Source organism: Brachycentrus maculatus, unplaced genomic scaffold, assembly GCF_059751285.1.
Source record: "Brachycentrus maculatus isolate JH-2025_06_01 unplaced genomic scaffold, ASM5975128v1 h1tg000039l, whole genome shotgun sequence".
NCBI classification, from domain to species: Eukaryota; Metazoa; Arthropoda; class Insecta; order Trichoptera; family Brachycentridae; genus Brachycentrus; species Brachycentrus maculatus.
The window spans coordinates 6,090,552-6,110,000 of record NW_028280793.1 but is presented as its reverse complement, the minus strand read 5'-3'; the positions used below and the strand labels follow the sequence as shown (position 1 = coordinate 6,110,000).

The window sequence follows — 19,449 nt, the reverse complement described above, 5'->3', positions numbered from 1 at the left end:
TTTTCTGTCATTTTGTTGTAACTAAAATACGTCGACAATAGCGTACATGTGTTTACTCTTCAACGGCGTGGCAGCGGCTGAGTGGCGCTGTGAAAAAAATTGAGCATGAGCACTAGGTATACCTACAAACGGTCATCTAAGCTTTGTTTTCAAAGCGTTATTTGTTTTGATACGTTTTGAACAGACATATCGCCCACTCCTTTCAAGAACGTCATAAATCAAAAAACTTGATTTTTCAGGAGACCGTTTTTAAAGTTTAAAAATATAATAAAATGTTTTAAAAATAAATATGTAGCCACTTATTGAACTTTTTACTGTGCAACAGATCTTTTTAGGTAAAACCTGAAGATTTTTTCTCCATTTGAAAAATATTTATATTATTTCAAAAAATAATTAAACAATACCTTTTCATCAAAATGCAAAAACAACACTTTCTGCCATGTAGCGGGTAAATGTTAAGTTAAAAATATGCCTCTTTTTCTGGGATATAGTACATTTTCTGGGCATTCCAAAAATATGCTAAACTGAAAATTGACGATTTTTGATTTATGACGTTCTTGAAAGGAGTGAGCGATGTATCAAATTATCTCCGACATTCGTTTTAGCGAGTACGACGAATTGAAGAGGGAATCAAATGTGAAATATATAAAATAATTTATTTCCTTTGCAGCATTACGTTGATCATTGAAGTATATCGGTATTTATAAATCGGAAATCCACATTATAAAATTTATCATTTTCTAGTGAGAAAGCTTTCGAGAGTTTTCACATTTCCGATGTCGGGTGCACGTAGTGACATAGTGGGGGTAAGGGGCGGTACCGGAAGTACACCGGCTTGAAAAATATCCGGTTCTTTGTAATCAAGTCATCAAGGTGGACAGTTCATAATGGATACTTTTATCATCAACTACTTTGAACACTTACACGCTTGAAACAATTTTATAGCATGAGATAAAATACAACATTTTGTGTAACATAAATTCCACTACGACAAAATTAGATGACTCTTTATAATATTTTTACTGTATTTTGAATTATATTTAATAATGAGTAACGTTCAAGATTTTATTTTTATATCTAACTTCCATTTGCTGATTACCTATTAAAATAAAGGTATTCATACATTTCATAAATAAAAGAACTAAATTTCTTAAACGTGACATGTAAATTTAGGCTTCAATAAAATTATTAAGAAATATTTGAAATTGAATACCAAATAATAATCCTACAATTGATTATTCTTCACCTATGTTGAGGTGTTAAAATTCGGAAATATCTCATAAAGCAGAGAAACCCAGATTTATGTACAAGGATTTGAACAAACCAATAAAATATGAATAGAATTATTTTGTCGAAATCATAAGCTGCATAAAAAAAATTAAATGGCGTGTCTTAGTATGTCAAATAATTCGTAAATGATCCTCCATAATCTAATCAAAAGGATCTCTGCTTTGTATTTAATAAAAAGCTTTCTTTAATCGTCATAATTAAAGCGTCATAATACCAAATTCAATAATTATTCTAAAAGTCCATTGTTCAAAACATTTCCCCTTATTAATTATTCTTAAATTCTTCATCTATAACTGTCAATCATTACAATAAAGCCACGTAAGATTCCAATAAAAGCTGGCTAACCGCTACGTGATTGAAGCTTAAAATAAACATAATACGCATATTTTAATATATACAAAATACAATAATTGGTTAATTAAAGTAATAATTATGCAATATAATTAATAATAATTTTTTTAAATGAAAATATATTTTAAAAGTTTGAAATACCTCCGTAATGCTAATATGAGTTTATTGTTGTTGCTCTATTTCTCATTATAAAAAAAATATTTTAGAAATGTATTAATAAATACTTTTCATATGACATTTTTCATGCTGAAGTTTCTAGTTTCACGAGGCACGATCAGCATTCCTTTTTGGAAAAAGCGCTCAAACTGACTCCGTCAGAACCACAGAAGCATTTTCTTTTATGGAACTTGGCGTCAGACATCTTGCATTCAGGTCATCAGTCAACACGTATTCACAGTTCTGAAACATGTTCAAGCTATTTCGTGGTGTGCCATGAATACAATCACCATATATTTTTATTTAATCACCTTGAACAGAAATGAAGTAATATTTTAAGTGTGTCCAAATATTTGTCCACAAATGTGGATTATCTCCAATTATAGAAGTTATTTTTTTGACATCTCAACATAGGTGAAGAAGAATATGGAGGTCTGGGTATTTACGGTCAGCTAAATCAGTCTATGACGGTCGCAAGCCCTGTAAATGCCCAGACTTCCATATTTTTCTTCATCTTTGTTGTGATATCAAAAAAATAATATAAGAAATTAAATGAGTTTTTTTTATGAAATAATGAAACCTTGTAACAACTTGTAATGCCCAGACTTCTATATTTTTCTTCATCTATGTTGTGATGTCAAAAAAATAATATAAGAAATTTAATAAGTTTTTTTTTATGAAATAACGAAACCTTCTAACACTAGTCAAATAACACGTATAAAAAATTGATAAAGGTTAATAATCCCATTTTCAAGGAAGCAAAATAATGAATTTTATCAGAAATTTATCTCTTCAATCATAATATAGGACTGCATAAACTTCAACTTGTCGAATAAGTTTTTACGTTCTCAATTCTTTGATACTCTATTTTGGAAAAATCATAAAAGTGTTATTCATTTTGAAATTATCAGGCGTTGCCAAAAATACACGTGGTCGTTATTCCTCTACCCTTGCTTGTATCTTATGCGATATAAAATTCATGTCATAGCGCATTTCCACAAATTAAATAATCTATTATTCAAGGAACTACGCACGTGAATGGAAGGCGCGATACCTTATTATAAGATGGTGAAAAATCGAACCTTGAGCCTCTTATATTTATGATACCCTGGTACTTTTTTCTCATATTTAGACATAAAATGTTGTGAAAATACTGATAACATTTACGTTGATATATGATTTAGAATTGATCGATGCACGTAGGAGAATAAAAAAAACTTTTTAATTTGGATCATTCTGATACTTTTTTTTTTGAATATTTCAAATAATAAATAATGATTTTATTTTAACACATTGCAAAAATATTGAAAATATTGACATACATAAATTCTTCAATGTACACATACATTATACTTATGTTACACTGAAGCTTTCGTTGATATATAAAATAATTTTTCTTATTTTTTATAAGAAATTAATAAAATAATGTTAATATAAACGTTAATATATGGTTTTATAAAATACGTTTCTATCTATAAGTGAGAGTTAAAAAAAAAAACGATAATGTTGTTAAAATAATAATCTCTAAAATCAAGCCTTTAAAAAATACATTAAAGTAGGTAAAGATTATAATATATTCCTTGATTGTATCAAATACCATGTTCGTTTCAGCTTTATCATTCAAATGGGAAAATGATATGCCCTACGAGTGTTTAATCTCATTTTTATGATTTTTCTTTCGCTTGTTCTTGAGTGTAATACAAAACTCACTTTGACTTATCAAATTACCAAATTACCCAATATTTATGAAAGCTAACCATACTGAACGTTCAATTTTAAGTATAGCCATTGCATATAAAGAGTTTTTTTTAATGTAGTTATATTTAATTTATGGCCCACGGTTTGATGAATTACTGCGAACGATTTTATTATAAAAGTGAGCTTAATACACACACTACATACATGCACACACATATATAAATATATATATAACAAATTAATATATAATTTGATACAATTTTTGTATATATTTTATAATAGTGCTCGTATTTTAATGATATTTAGAAATACCACAAAAATATAGAAAAATATATGATGGTAATCTCAGTTACTTTGTATCTAAGTAAAGATAAATAATAACATCGACGTTAGTATTATAACAAATGAGGAGCATTCGTAATCACGGTTCTAAGTACGCGTTTAACCCCCCCTATAATCGCAAGTTCAAAGTGGACAAAAATGACGTCAAAGACGAAATAGGGAACCTTTCCTGAGATTACGTCTGTAGTCATGAATAAAGACGTAGAGCAAAGGGGCTTTGAACGTGGTACTATATATTCAGACCACGCGCGTCCTCTCAGCCTATCAAAGAAAAAATGTGCACCAAGTACCCCACACAAGAAATAATAAAAATTGTTAAGGTGGATCCTATCAATATCAAAGAAAAATACAATATTTGCATTTTTATGAAATCCATTAAATCAGAATTTGAATATCAACATTATTATGTAAATTCTGAAGCACACTCAAAGGCATATTGGATAAATATATTAAATATTCGTAAGTGTGTTTTTTTTTAAGAATATGACAAACCAAAAGTATTTGCAAAAAAACTAATAAAATATATTTGCCAGTTTATAATATTAAATAAATACATGTAAAAAAATATATTTTTAAGTGTTTAATACGATGATAAATGTATTTTTTAATATGCACATATCGCTCACTCCTTTCAAGAACGTCATAAATCAAAAAACTTGATTTTTCAGGAGAACGTTTTTAAAGTTTAAAAATAGAATACAATGTATTAAAAATAAATATCAAGCCACTTATCAAACTTTTTACTGTGCGACAGATCTTTTTAGGTAAAACCTGAAGATTTTTTCTGCATTTGAAAAATATTTAGTATATTTAAAAAAAAATTAAACAATACATTTTTCTCAAAATGCAAAAACAACTTTTTCTGCCCTGTAGAGGGTAAATATTAAGTTAAAAATATGCCTCTTTTGCTGGGATATAGTACATTTTCTGGGCATTTCGAAAACATGACTAAAAATTAACGATTTTTGATTTATGACGTTCTTGAAAGGAATAGGCGATATCACATATTCATTTACGTAAAATGTATAAAGTTTTATTTGAGATTTAATATGATGGTAACATGTATCGTCTTTCTTGATCTGCAGCATTGAAAAATATTCACTATATTTTTAATGTGTCTTGATTGTTGTTCACAAATTAGTAATATTTTTTTTTAAATCAAGTTTTAATTCTGGAAAATAATTCTGGAAGGAACTTTCATACATTTAAATGAAAAGATCTCTGCTTAACAAAAGTTTAAATAAATTTAGTATTATTATTCTCGATCATGAATAGAATTGTGTAAGTTTAAGTGTATAAATAGATCACTCAAACCAGCTTGTGTCGGGTCGTAAGCCCTGTAAATGTACAAACATCCATATTCTTCTTTACCTATGTTGAAATGTCAAAAAATCAAATCTCACCATGTTTGCACAGATATTTTCATCCTTTTTTTTTTAAACTTGTATGTAATCCATATGGCAGGAACATATATAGTATGTACTTTCGATGTTTGTTGTATTAATTCCAGTGAATATCGAGTTAAGTAGAAGTGAAAAGTATGTAGTTTTTTAGTTAGTGTCACAGAGTTCAGAATTTATTTATGCAAACCTACTATACAACATCCAGATTCTCAATTTTATTTTTAATAAGGGTTCACTTAGGCTTTATAAAATAGTAGCAAATTGAATTATTTATGTATATAATAAGAGCACATATATCTTGATTCTCGAAAAAAAAATTGTTTTAATTTAATATTATTTTTAAACTTTATTTTAATTTTAATTTTTTAATAACTTATTACGAAAAAAAATCAATCACATAATTTGCAACAAAAATTTCAAAAATTATTGTTGCATGAAAAATATTTATTGAATCATAACTTATTGCACATTGTATAAGACCATTGTGTTTTTAATGAAAACAATTATATAACTCAAATACTCGTGCTCATCCTTATTGATTGAATTAATTCCACTGAATGCCTGTTGACGTAGCAAAAAATCTTTTTCAAACTGATTTTGTTATTTTATAAAGAAATATGTATTTATTTTTTTAATTGAAAGTTTGATAAGAAATAAAATTTATTTTCAGTTTTATTACGACCTACTTACAGTACTCGCTTGAAATGTCATAAAACTAAAAAAAGAATGAATATAACATTCACGTGACATAGAGCTTTTTAAACTTTATCTAGCTGACCTACTTTTGTAGTATTATGAGTGGTTATTTATCTAGATTAATGAAAATCCAAACAAAATCGTTTCGTAGGTCTAAGTGAATGTACAATTAAAATATTTTCGCCTATTTTTTTACATGTTTTATAAATTGAACGAATTTACATAGTAATAATAATAAAACCCTTATCCGCACCCCAATGGTGCATAGGGCACTGCGTCATATAAACGCAGTGTTATCTTGATCGTTTACACATGAAAGAAAGGTGATCAGCCCTCCGCTTCAGGTACCAGTCCTGGGTAATATTGAATAAATATGAATAAGAATTGAATAAGTGAAAAAATCACTTGTATTTATTTTACTTGAATCGAGCCCGGGACCTCCAGAACGGTAGCCGAGCGTGCTGACCATTACACTACGGAGGCGGACGGATACGTACTAATACGAGTATATTAAGTTTTTTTTAGAATAAATATAAACAAAGTATATTGTTCAATAACGTCTATTTTTAAAAATATATATTAAAAGCACTACAGTCTGACAAATATCTTATTAAACCGGGCGTTGATCCGCGACTGACTAGGAGTTGAAATCTAGTGTCACGCTGTTCATCAACTTTGCGACGTGATACATAATATATATTTGAGCCTAAAAATAGGTGTGCAGAAGATTGCACCGGTTATTAATTAAGAAGTTTTGATATTCACATATGTAAAATTAAAATATGAAAAAACGATTAAAGTAAAGATAGATCGGTCATATTGCACGCTGTGCGACGACGCGATGTTACAAAGTTCGTTAAAACTTATTGTGTTACGAAGGCAGAGTGATCAATCTTGCAATTCAGATTTTTGGATCTTAAAGTTGAATATATGTTATGAGATACAGATGACTTAAGTAAAATTAGAGGAAAGGAAATGGAGGAAAATTAATGATTGAAATATGAGAATAGAAGCGGTAGCAAAAATGCGCTAAGAGTGTCAGATATGAGCAGTCTAAGAAGCATATCTGGCTAAGAGTCAACGAGATATAATAAGGGACACCAGGATAAGAGAAATTCGCGAGATCGAAGATGTCGTTAGGTAAGAAAGACAACAAAGAAGACAATGGTATGCACATGTGTGGAGCATGAGACTATTCAGATGCCCCACAGCCAACCTCAAGGTAGATGACTCCGGACAGACCACCTAAGAGATGGATTAACAGCTGAGAATCGACATTGGAGGAGGCTAATCCCTTCTAAAAACAGGCCACAAGCCCTACACCAAGAAGAAGAAGAAGAAGAAACAATAGGAAAGGCACTCGGGGTTCGATACTCATGCTTGTTTAAACCTGTGCAAGATACGACTCCTACGAGGTAATTCGCATTACCTAAAATCAATATAAATATTCCGATCGAAAACTATTGGAATATTCGTTGAAACGATTGCTTCAAATGGTTGTAGTAAAAAGCGCTCTTGGTTAAATAATTGAAAATATGCTGCGCCTAGTATGATAAAATCTTATTTCAGACTTGCACAAATGCAGATTTAATAAAAAATTAATTAATTTGCTGAGAGCGGATATTCAAAGTGTTAAAAGCATTAAAAACTTGAAAATTTAAAATGAAGTTTAAATTTACTACGCTGCCCAAGCTTTGGCCGATAAAAAAACTTTTGCAAAGTCATTTTGATTTTAATTAAGGCCATAAAAATATTGCTCGTGTTTATTTTAACAAACAACGAGAGTCGTTTGTGCTCTAATATTGCCAACAGGTGGAAAATATCCATAAAACAAGTGCATGCGTTAAATTATCACGTAGATACTCTCACACTATATCATAACTTTTTCATTGCATTTTTGAGGAGTGAAAAGAAAAAAAAATAGCTAAAGTGCTTTTAAAAATAAACAAATTTTGTATTGATATTTGAGGTGGAAGTATAAAAGTTTGTGTATTTATAGAATTACAATTCTTCGATTGGTTAAAGTGATCATTTAATACACCGTAGAACATTTATCTTTCCACCAATCAACCGCATTTGTGATTGACAATCATGTTATTAAAGTTAAGGTTGTTTAATGTCTCACTTATTGGCATGAATTTTGAAATGTTTCACTTTTTGTCGAAATTGTTAAAATTTTACTTTTGCACTTCTTCAAACAACAAATCAACTGCTATGGAAAACGAAGACTCTATCTTTGATTTCTATTTATTTCAAGTCGCATATGTTTCTGTTGGGACCAATCATAAAATCAGAAAATGGAGTTACTCAAATTTAAAATTCATACGACTTCAATAAAGGAATTGAACGTAACAAATGGACAACGGCAGTATTTAAATATGCATTAGGCGAGTCTTTCAATTGGGTGGAAATTGGGTCACATATCGACCCCCGTCCACCCCGAGGGAACGGGTCGAAATATACACGTTAATCATAAACAATTGATGGGCCAGGGTTGGGAAACCGAATGATATTGATTCTCCGTCTGCCGCGGCTAAAGCGAGCATGTCTCGTGAATAAATGATGCCATAATGGCAGCACCGCTTACCTCAAAGCGAAGACGTTTACCGTCCTGACATACAGCCTGACGTGAAAATACAGCGAGGAAAATTGCGCCGTGGAAATGAACCAGAAGGCGGGGTAATTTACGGGAGGTTCTTAATTATTTGAGACGTCCGAAACTCATAATGATGGCTCCTGCCTGGAAATGTCCGACGGCAGTTGTAATGAGGACCCTCCCACGTGAAGATGTTAATATTTGATGTGCAAACCTTTCAAAGGTATTACTCGTGCATGTAGTGAAATATATATGAACAAATTTCTACCGGCAGTTTGACAAATATGGGTCATTAGTACATTACGAAATAACTACTTGAATATTGAAAAATTTACCCTCATAAAGCTTGTTAGTAACATTTACACATTTGTAAACCAATCTCCGAAAAATAAATCTACAACTGTTGGACTCTTTTACAATAAAAAATTAATCCAAATTGCTTTTAAAAAATGTCTTTGCCTGAGAATGAACAAGCCTTGTTTTAAATCACATTTTTTTTTGGTACTATTATTGTAACCAATTTTGTCAAGCACTTTGTCATCTTCAGGGATCCATGAAAAAAATATTGTATTTGTCGAAACTGGTTGGAATAATAGTACCAATAATAAATGTGGTTAAAAATAAAACTTGTATTTTATTCATAATTAGAAACAAATAAACCTGGTGAGTAATTATTTTTATCTGAGATTAATCTCCACCTCTGTTAATATGTCTTTGCAAACAATGTTCGCCTTTTCCACATTCATATATCTTCTCATACGTACCCGTCGATTATGCCGACTCCAGATCTGAACACTTTGAAGTATATATTTTTTATATCTCTTCGAAGATGAAGAAGAATATGGAAGTCTGGGCATTTACGGGGCTGACGACCGTCATAGGCTGGTTTAAGTTATCACTTTACACACGTGTAACATTCACCAATTCTACCCATTATTGACAACCACACTACTCAAATTCTTGGAAGCTCTATAAATATGAACCAATTTTGAAACATTGTTCTGGAATTACTAGAACTTCACTAGAGACATCTATTGGTGAGATGAAAAGAAGCTTTTTACTGAGCAGGAATTATTTTATTATTATGTGAGGTCCGAAGTCCGTATTTGGAGATACTCAAAATGTTGAATATAAAATAATTAACCATGCTAATTTTTTTAGGGTTCTTTTGCTTCTATTACCGACCACATTTGCATCGAAAATTTGTATCATTATTATTCCTTCATTTATTCGGTTCACATGCCTAAACAATCTTAATACGCTCAAGTAACTTGATTTTCAGAAAAAAATCCTTATGAAAAAGGCAAATAGACTGTTTCATCAAACCTGTAACCAATTCAAACCCCTTTTATTAATTTTTTGTTCGAGAAAAAAATCAATTAATATTCATAATTCAGAACGAATAAGTTATCACAGCTCTGAATAATTCGACCCATATTAAAAACGAACATTAATAGCAAATGTTCATGAAAAGTTTTAATTAAATTTACGCAATCCAAATTTCATCCAGAGAATCCTGCAAAGTGCAAAATTCGAAGTGCTTTTACAAAAAACCTCATTTCCGAAGTTGGCGGGTTCAGTTGGAACAGCGTTTCGGGTAATTGAATATAATGTAGATTGTGTGATAATGAAACGTTTTTAATGTACGGACAACGTGGCATGGAAATCACTTGGCAACTCAACACGTGGCCGGACGAATGAACTAACTGACTAATAAATGCTGAAGTAAGTTGCTTCCCCTTACGAACATGCGATCCTGGTATATTTGATCATATCACACAAAAGATAACAATAAGAAATTATTAAAAATAAAGTAAATAAATGTGAATTCAATAACTTATAAATCTATTTTTTTAATTCACATAATATACTAAGCATATTGGAAAACTTTTTGCATTGAAGCAATATCTTCCAATTAACTAATAATAAGAGACCAGGAAAAGTGGTTAAAGCCTGTACCTTGAAGAAAAGAAAGGTAATTTACAATATTTTCAGGGTCCAAATTTTAGTTCACAAATTTTGGATTTATATCGAGGATTTTTATTGAAAAATATGTTTTTAAAATATGTTTGTAAGTTTGGACATTTATAGGGCAGTTTTTTTTTTTAAATATAATATTTTAGAATCTGACTGTATTGAAAAGCTTGATTTCAAAAAATAATATTGCAGCTTTTATTTTTATTTGAAAAGTAATTCAGGTTACTTCTAAAACACAAATTTATTTTTTCATTTAAATTGACCGAGTCACAGTAACGTATGGCTGGTTATAAGTAAAATATAAAATAAATAATTTTAAAATTCCAAACATAGGCAATGTGCAAATATACACATGAACTGACCGTTTAATTGGCTGAAGCGTTTAGCATTGTTAGTTGAACTATTCGGATCGAAGCATTGCCGATGGTATGGGGCCGTTTAATTGCAAACTTGTTGAGCTGCGTGCACATCTCTGTACAAAAGCGTCATGTTTTAATGAGATTACCCCACTCACCCCTAGTCCGCTATCGGTTCGTAGCAGGGAAACCTAACTCATGCTACATTATTGAATTATTAGAAGGGAGATATCGTGTACCGCTATCTATGTTCAAGATACTTACCAACCTTTAAAGAATGGTCTAAAGCTCTTACATTTCATCCCCAAGATTTCTAATTTAATAATTTTATAAAAAATTATCTTTCACGATGCTTTTTCTTCACAATAATAATAAAATGTATTTATTATATCGGACACTGGATTATTCACCTATGGGCATTAATAATGGGCAGAACGGTGAACAAGTGTATAAAGTGATCGCTCAAGCTAGCCAAATGCCAGGTAGTAAGCTCTTGGATGATCAGACTTCCACATATGTACATGTTTCATATCAAGTTGAGACACTTTAAAATAAGTTTTTTCTTATTAGTGGTGACTCAACTTGAAATAATAAATCTATCATTTTTATTGAAAGAAGGTAGAAGTCTGAGCATCTCAGTACTTACAACTTGGCGTTTATATGACTTGTGTGATCACTTCATACGCTTGTGTGACGACCATCATTCTGCCCATTATTAAACATCCATTTTGCATTATTTTTTTGGAACATGTATATAAATGCAATGTTTTGGATGCCTTTTACTTATTACTTTTTCACAAACCGAGTTGAAGAAATATGTTTGAGGTATGACAATTATAATTAAATCAAAAACGTTAAACTGAATTTTAAAACATTTAAGTGCAGTAGCCAGATTACTGTCATAAGAAAACCGTCTGAGTAAAATCCTTCAGCAGAAACGTTCTTAATTCTTTCTATCTAAAACAAAAATTTTAAAAGATTACTCAAAACGAAATATCTTTAAAACTTTTTGTACGTGTTTTAAATCATAATTGCGGCCATTAGCGATCTTTTTAAAATTTATGAATAAACAAAGGGTCGGCAGAACTTTCTTACAAATGTGCAATTTCACCCCCTAACAACCTCATTGAAGGAGAATATTTCTGTGGCTTCGATTTGCATAATAAATGATGCTTAATGTTGTTGATAATTGCGGCTTTTAAAAGTAATTAAGTGAATACATAATCATATACATTCTTTCATAATTGCTTGTAGAGGGTCTTCTTATAACGTTCCCAAGTTAAGAAACGTTAGCTTTGCAACAAGTTTTTTTATTTGAGAAAATATATGAAAGTGGATAATGTATCAAATTGGAAATGTATCAAAGTATTAGATAAACATCAATATCTAGGAAATAAAGAGGTGCATAAAAGTAATAAATTTATTTCGGTACTAAATATCTTAAAATACTCCAAAGGCAAAAATTCATTTTCTGTAATAACCCCAACAACAAAAAACATCACTATTTTTCTTTAGAATCCAACAGTTTATCTTCATCCCCTTCTTGGGTATTGTCTCTCTCGATTTATGTCTTTTTTTTTCACTTTTCTTCTTATAGGTAGGTAACCTTGGTTTCATTAATTTACAATACTGTTATTTTAAAGAATTTTCAACACTTTTTCAGTCAGATATTAATTTCATATATTTAACCTGTATGCATCAAACTGGTTTATGGAATAATAAATGGAGTTGGAAAAGTAGGTGAGAGAAAGAGCATGGTACCAATGGCACACGGAATTGCAAACCTTGACTGGTAAGCTAGTGTTTATTTATTCTACTACTTTTTAACTACTTTTAAACACATTTTTAAGTAAAAACCCTCCATCACTTAAACTAATTAATTTCTAGAAAATCGCTTCATTTTAATATTTTTTTTTGATAATTTGTAAATCGTCATTTTAATTAAATATTACCTCAAAGACGCTTATTGTGCAAAGACGATAACGATGATTTTACTAATGGACATATATTCCGTTCAAGTTTATTTATAAATAAATCTGACATATCGTTATTAATAAACACTTTTCCAATGTAAAGTGTTCAATTCGGTTAATCGCTTTCGAAATCAATTCAAGCGAGTTTCTTAATATCTAGTGTACAAAAACACCTTCTCCAAAACATACTGTTGCCTTGGACGGATTCCAAGAGATTCACACTACTAATTATTAACGCATTTTATAGCCGGACAGTAGCGATTCGTAGATTTTACGTAACGAAAAGAGATTAGAATACCAGTGTGCGATAACCACACTAAACTGATGTTGTCTCATCTAATTACAGGAAGGGAGATAAGATCAAACTGCTTTAGAACGCTATATAAAGTAGTTCGCGGCCCGTTCGGGGACTTGGATTAACTGGTGGAGATAGGAAAACTCAAATAATTGCGCCGAGTTTCTTGTTTACAGATAATGTGTAGATATGTCTAGAATTAAATTGTTCTCTTTAAAACAAGAGCAATAAGGAATGTTAGTGTCTGTGGTGTAATGATGTTAGTTATACTTTGGAATTAGGGTGACAAAAGTTAAGTGCCATCTAACGTTATAATGTGTCTCCTGACTGTATTTTGATTGGTTGATTTTAGAGTTGAACTTTACCTATTCCCGCACGTATCAGTCGAAAAGTGCCAAATCAAGCACCAAGTCATTCTTGACGTTGCTCATCGGATATCCTTCCACTCTGTTTTATGTTGTAAGCGTTGGTTCCCTTCAGTGTCGATGTAAATCACTTTTTTGTAACATTGGTCACTGCTATAACGTAATTGTTTTGGTATATTAAATTGCACTCTAAGTCTCAAATACTACTGATACTACATTGTTTTCAAATACGGGTTTCGATCTCTATTACATTTACATCTATTTCACAAGTATTTTGTGGATGTAATCTACATCGATCGACTGTCATCTTTACTCCGTGTTGCGCTCAAAACACCCGCTCTCTAAAATCTAAGTTAACTTTGTTTCCATCTTTATGTTGCGGATTCGATATTCCTCGTTGATTTGGCTATCGGTCGTTGACCCTTATTTTTCTGATGTATCCGCTATTACTCATTGTCATACTGTCTGATGTTTAATCACGTATGTGACTAGTTTCATATGCATCTCTACACTACTTACTGAATTTTTGTTGCACTACTTACTGTGGAGTACTCTTATGTATAATCAACTTCGGTAAGTAATGTTTTAATAGTAACGTTTTATATCTTATTACCAACTCTTACCAACAACTTAAAATACTTTTTCCGTAGTGGAGTTGTTATTTCTGGACCACCCTGGGTTATAATTATTATTTGAAATGTCCATAGATTTAAAAAAAAAATGATCATTTTAAATTAAATTAAAATTGTTTTGCATCCCAGAATTTGTTCAACCATGATTTAAATTAAAATGTTCAAATTTATAAATGAGTGTGCTGACATCTTGTTAATTTTCTATCTCTGGACATTTATATCAATAAGTTTGTAAGATTTGTTTTGAAACTCTTATTTTAAATAAAAAAAAACAATTATCAGTTTACAACATTTTGAGTGTGTCCAAATACTTGTTCACAAATCTGAATTATCTCCAATTATAGGAGTATTTTCATATTATTTTTTGACATCTCATCAAAGATGAAGAATAATATGGAAGTCTGGGCATTTACGGGGCTGACGACTATCATAGGCTGGTTTGAGTGATCACTTGTAACATTCACCAATTCTACCCATTATTGACAACCACACTACTCAAATTCTTAGATGTTCTATATATACGAACTCATTTTGAAACATTGTTCTTGAATCACTAGAACTTCACTAGAGACATCTATTGGTGAGATGAAAACTATCAGTTACATCAACATAAACCTTTTAAATATTGCTTTCAGTAAAAAAAGATTTTAAAAAAAACAAAAAAAATATATGTTAAAAATTATATCCTCCAGAGCTAAGCAAAATAAAAATTAAAGCATGTATAAAAATGTAATATTTTGCGTACAAACAATGATATGAAATACTGATTGATAAATTATTGTCTATATGACAGTGCTCCTTCAACTTGATGTCGCGTTCTTGTTATCTCGGAACGAATAGTTCACCCATTTTCACAGGATTGTTGCTTATAGTGGGTGTCATAGTGCGATGAATCTTCGGAAAGATTATCTTGGGTTTATTGTGTTGTTTAGCGGATTTCACGACAACTCACGAATATAGGTCATCGCTTAAAATGTTTAGCAAGTATAATAATATACTCGCCCGAGAAACTAAAATATGTAACAAGTGCACACTTAAAACAATCCGGCAAATTCAAAACACTGACTTTATAGTAACAAGCTTTGTCTTATCAGCAATTTTTTTTTCATGATTTTTGAATATGATTGTTTGTATATTTTTAATGTGTTTTGAATATGTAGGTACTCTTTTTGAAAAAATGAAAATATGCGTTGTAAATTTACTTTCATAACTTTTTTTATTTAAACAGCATAATAGAAGGAAACTAAGAAGAAAAACGGTAAAAATAGAAGTAAAAAATATAAATACTATGGATTACTAACATATGGTTTTTTGATTGGTCGTCTTATCGCAAAAACACTATTGAATAATCTTTTTATGGATCGAAATCAACCAGTGATATGAGTTAATGTAAATATTTAAAAAAAAACGTAAATGATGTTTGTCAGATAATTTTTTTCATTTGATTTTTGGTTTTCAATTTTTAAAAATTAAAATTTTACTTAGTAAATACCACGTTTTCTCTTAGAATCTATGGTGACAAGGTTTTTTTATGCATTCTGCATCATTATCAAGCACCACGCATCAAGCGAAACATATGATTGTATCGTTTTTATAAATATCCTAACTTTTTGTAGTTGTTATTAAAATAGATTTTTTTACCCATATCCACATCAAATGGTGCATAATATACTGCATCGTAAAGAAGCAGTACTTTTTATTGTTACATAGACGAAGAAAAGGTTGTCTGCTTCGGGTACCAGACTAGAGTAATATCAAATAAATATTTTAGTAAAATTATCAGTTTAATTTATTTTACAATAACTCCCCTGAAAATCGAACCCATATCTTCCAACATGGTAGCCAAACTCGCTGGCTACTACAATAAAGAGGCAATGAACAAGGTTTACATATTTCATATCAAAGCATGAAAAATAAGTCTTTTGTTATAAACAAAAAAAAATGGAAAAGGGAGTTTTACAGGGCATATGGCCTGTCATTGCTAAGTCAAATTGGCTGGTCATTATTTCACGTACCACGAGAGTTGAACGAGGTACTTGTGTACAAAGATTTCGATACATTAAGAATATATTTTCAGAGTTAAATATTTCAGGTTATATAATAAAATTATTTAAAATAAACCGTTGTATGTAGTAATATATGTTAATATGAGGCACAGATTATAGTTTGAAACGAACGTTGGTGCATGTGTTTACGAAATTATAGGTGAGCTACTAAGTTGCATTGGTTTCTGAGATAAGACGATGAAAAAGTTTGACCTTAATGAAGATAAGGGGTTACTTTTATCATTAGGGGTCACACTAGTCTCGACCAACTTCAACATGGGGAAAAGCTCCCATTACCGTACTATAATTATACTAGATTATTGTAGTGCAAAAAGCATTAAATTATTTTGAAAAAATTATCTTGGTCGGTGATTTTACATTAACCGTGTAGCAACATAATTTATCTTCATAGTAATAATAAAAATATCTTGTACAAAATTATGATTATGATAGATGTTTCAACTGAGAAAATCATTTATCATTTTTATACGAAACGAGTAAAAGTCTAAACATTCCGTAGCTTATAACTTGAATATAATTTTTAATATGTTACATGTGTAGATAAAACATCGGTAGGGTAAATAATCTGAAGTCGAACATCAGACAAAAAATGTATTAAAATACGCAATACATAAGTTTGTAAAAAAAATATTGAATGGTTTTCTAGTGGATAGAGTAATCACTTAAACCAGCCAAATGCTTCCATCTTCCACTTGGTATGAAAAGATAAATGCTTCGTTTTAGATGAAACACATTTAATTTATCGATTTATCATTCGTAGGGTAGAATCAATTAACTAATTATTTTTATTTATTATTTAATTATAGTTATTAGAGAATTAATTAAAACTTGAAAGTTGAATTTGCATCTTGTAAATATTAAAATGAGTTTTTATTATTTACAAGATGCAAATTTTATCTTAAGTAAGCACCAATAAATAAAATAAAAAAAAAAATTTACGCCCAGTTAAGATTGTCGTTGAGGTATGAAGAGGGGTAGGAACTGTTTCCTATTGTTATTTTAATTTTAATTAATTTTTTTATTAATATGGACATTAGAGGGAAAGACTTAAAATCATAGTAAAATTGTTGATAATCCTTTTTTTATCCCCTTCTATTCTCCGACTTCACAAAGATATAACATTGAAATTAAGACTTAGTTTCACGTGTTAATGATACAAAATGTATCGAAACACGTGTTAAAATGGATTTTAAGAAATATTGGTTTTTACTTTCTAATTAAATTTAAATTGGATTTGGATAATATGACGGTAACGGGCACCTTTGTGTTATGGATTATGACAAGTATAAAATTTAGTTTTATGCTCGGTTATTTTATGTTATCAATAGTTTGAATATTGCTTTCAGATTATACAAGAATGCCAATTCTTCAGAAAAATAAAAGAATCAGGCGTTTTTTGTTACACTTGTCAACAGTTATCTAGCACTCCGATAATAACCTATTGAATGTTATTTTCGGTGTTACTTTTAAGAAAAAAAATGAAAGAATTTTTTTCATTGGTTAATACATAGATTTAAGCTACAAAATCTCCATTATATTCCAATAAAAAACAAGAGATAAAGTAGAAACGTTATATGTTTATCATTGTTAGATTGTAGGGGGGTCAAAAACATTTTCATAAACGCAACTAATATTTTATGTGTTCCCAATACATAATTGGCTAATTATGACGCTTTGAGTGCTAAATCTCACTTCTTATCATATATTCATAATGTAACATTCGATCCAAATAGATACGAGTTTAAAAAACAAATATCATTTATCCGCAGTTGTGTAAATACAAACGTACTACCATATGCGTATGCATTTTATTTATTGATAAACAGCAATTTTTAATTCGATCTTGTAGTTTAATTAACCTTTTGTTATTTAAATGAAGGCGAAACAGTGTCAATTAGCTTTAGACGATAAGGAATGTATGTTGGTGAATCAATAATGAACAATTAGATAAAATTTCGTTACATAATGAGAGAAATATTTTTCCTGAAAAACAATTAGAAATATTCAGAAAACAATAGATCGTCTGTAAGGGAGTGTAGGAATTTTTCTTTCAATAGTAAATCAAACAAAAGAAACATCTCTTTTCAAGATACAAAGACAGATGTGTTTGTTGAACTCGTTCACTTTCCATCGCAATATATTGTGCAAATAATATCCGAGTTATTGGATGAACAAAGAGAGCAACAAGTTTCTGAATAAGATTTTTCTATTCCCTTACCCCTTCTCGGTATCCTGGTGTTGTTCTGTGTGCCACCAAATCATCCCACAAAATTTATCGAAAGAGATAACAACTTGTTTCACTCGGTAACTTTATCACTCAAACACAAACAAAACACGAAATTAAAAATAAATATTACAAAAAATCATTCGGAAAAAGAATTTTATTTACTGTCATGTTGATAAGATTACGTTGCTTTGAAAGGTCGCGGGATATGTGACATTGGGGCCATTAAAACGTGCGAACTGAAAAGTTTGAATTTCCGTTTGAATTTCAGTTTGAATTTCAGTTTGAACTTTTGACGTTTCGCGATCAGCTGTTTCAGGTAGGGGGCCGAACACCGAACACGTGAATCGAGTCACAACACTGGATGGAGGAAGAGCAAGCGGGCCCGCGCGCGCTTATGACTGCTCACACACTGACCGGACGATCACTTCCGTCCGACGTCTGCCGGCCGGCCGTCGCAGCGCGTCGGGCAGCAGACAACAGGTGACACGCCGCGGCCGCCTAGCGTGCCAGGTGAACCGCCGTGGTACAAAGAAAAGCACCCGATACCATCGGGACGGTTTCGTGATCTTTCGCTTTCTAAATTTTTGGATATCACCTTACACTGTTTGACTAAATAAGTATTTTAAATATATTTTAAGTGCGCATATAAACATGGACAAACATATAAACAAACTTTGTAATTTAAATGAGTCATCCTGCATGAATTCGATTCCTGATTCCGTAAAGCATTAGGGAACTGGGAAATGTTTTGAATTTTTTTTAAAGTGGGAAAAAAATACGAAACTAATCCGAGTAAGCTGAAAACCTGAAGTAAGATTTTTTTCTTTCAATGTATCTAGGTCGGTAAATGGGGTTTTCATGGGTATATATATATATATATATATATATATATATATATATATATGTATATATATTTATACGTTTATATATATATATATATGTTTATATATATATATATATATATGTTTATATATATATATATATATATATATATATATATATATATATATATATATATATATATAT

At 30.4% G+C, this 19,449-nt stretch overlaps 1 long non-coding RNA gene across 1 annotated transcript in view; it reads right to left on the bottom strand.

Moving 5' to 3' along the window:
- The window catches only part of LOC148312564 (uncharacterized), a 101,628-nt gene extending 82,749 nt beyond the window's left edge, over positions 1–18,879 (bottom strand). The window contains exon 1 of the long non-coding RNA XR_015839232.1: positions 18,415–18,879. This is a non-coding gene — a long non-coding RNA (uncharacterized LOC148312564). The remainder of the gene's footprint in view (positions 1–18,414) is intronic.
- Positions 18,880–19,449: the final 570 nt, after the last annotated feature.